This window comes from Limulus polyphemus, unplaced genomic scaffold (assembly GCF_000517525.1).
Source record: "Limulus polyphemus unplaced genomic scaffold, Limulus_polyphemus-2.1.2 Scaffold1790, whole genome shotgun sequence".
In the NCBI taxonomy this organism is placed as follows: Eukaryota; Metazoa; Arthropoda; class Merostomata; order Xiphosura; family Limulidae; genus Limulus; species Limulus polyphemus.
Genome location: NW_013667400.1, coordinates 1,442 through 3,566, shown reverse-complemented (window position 1 = coordinate 3,566; position 2,125 = coordinate 1,442).

Below are 2,125 nucleotides of genomic sequence, written 5' to 3'. Positions count from 1 at the left end.
ATACCGAGAACATTCGGGAAAATAATAACCAAAATACTTTGAAAAGTGTATAGAAAAAAGTGTCCCCCGCTGGGACAGCGGTAAGTCTACGGATTTACAATGCTAAAATCAGGGGTTCGATTCCCCTCGGTAGCTTTCCTATAAGAAAAACACACACACACACTAGAAAAAGACTATATTATAAATACAAGATTCGACGAATAGTTAATGACTATTGGGTAATCATTCAATGCTTTACTTTCAGCTAGCAGTTAAGTGTTTAGTTTCAGGGAAATATTTGGAACCTTGTTAGTTATCGCATATTGGGAAGTTTAAAAACGTTATAAGGCTCCTGGGCAAGTCCATGTTATGGTAGTTTGAAGCAATGGCGCCCTTATTTTCTGATTTACAACGCTAAAATCGGGAGTTCGATTCCCCTCGTTGGACACAGCAGATAGTCCAATGTGGCTTTGGTAAAAGAAAAAACACACGCACTTATTTTTTTAGGCCCCTTGAATAAGGTACAAGCAAATTTGAAGTTAATGATAATTAATATATATTAAGTTAATTACAGAATATGAGCTAATTATTCGAATTAAATTAGAATATGATGCATCTAACTTTTAAGGATGATATATTAAAATTAAACGATTATAATAATTATTATTTACTTGTACAACACGGCAAGTAAGAATGAATTAGGTACATAAAAAACAATATAGTTATTATACAACATTACGGAAGCATGCTAAAACATTACCCTAAAATCGTTTTTCCCTTGCTTTGGCGGGAGCAAAATCTCTAATTATATCTTCATAATCTATTTGCCTAAGCAATGTCCTTTCTATCGTAAGCACTCATTTAACATCGAAGCACGCAATTCATTTTTTACTCTAGCCATTTTAGAAAAAGCTCTCTCTGCACTGTAATTCATAGCACAAGCATATCCTTAATGCCACATCAACATTAGGAAAAACAGATTCCAGTTTGATTGTTTTTTATTGCTTTGATGCATTGTTGGGCGGATGGTGTTTCTCTATCAAAATATTTCGCAAATTGTACCATTTCGTCGGAAAAAGAGTTATCTAAATCTAGAGAGTACATGTCTCCCAATCTTTTAGTTGCAGCAAAAATTTCAGTCTCATTAAAATTTTTGAAATTAGATAGAAAACCAAACTTCATTTCTGTTGCTTTATATGCGGCAAGCCGATATTCCAAACACATTTTTAACTTGCCAAAAAACTTTCTACGAAAACTTCTGAGTTCCAGATAAACTAATTGCACCTTCAGAAGTATCATCATTTGCCAGCTTTCTTTTTCTCTTTCTATAAGTCTCACTCCTAAACTGTTTTTCTACAATATTTGAAAGCTGATGAGCATGAATTTCGATTCTATCGAATTCTTCGCATAGTGAATTTACATATTTCTTCAGCGAACTGATAAGCTTTACAGCAGTAGACAAATCAAGGCTCTTTTCTTGAAGCTTAGCACTTGTAGCATCAAATCTTCGAAGAATTTTGTACCAAAACACTGCCATAAAAGCAATACCTAACGTTCTCATTTTATTCATCAAAGCAGTAGTTTCATTTCTTACTGTTTGCCTTGCATCAATATCCTTAGATAATTCTTCAAAGTTGGTATAAATTCTATTGTAGTTGTCATACAGAATTTTTGTTGAAACTGATCTGGCTGACCATCTTGTTCCACTGAGGTTCTTAAGAATAACTGGCCTCCCGTCATCGTTTCTTAAGCCATCGCAAATGCTTTGCCAACGCTTGGTTGAAGTAGCAAAAAAATTGTACAGAGTTTGAAGAAAATTTAAAAATTCGATGCACATTCGCAACTTTCCACTGCATTCACGCCTGCTACACTTAATGAATGTGCTGTACAAGGGATGTAGGCCATCGTATTTACAGGTCATATTTGCTGAATTATCGTACGATTGTCCACGTGCATTTTGAATGTCAATTCCCATTTCATTTAATTTTTCTACACATCTTCAGCCATTAATTTATGCCCACTTGAAGAATCATTACCAACAAAACGCTTCTGTGCACACATTTCTCGTCCACGTATCGTAATATTATAGCTGATCTCAGTGTGAGAGATCGGATGAGGAATCTACAGTAATTGAAAATTACTTCGT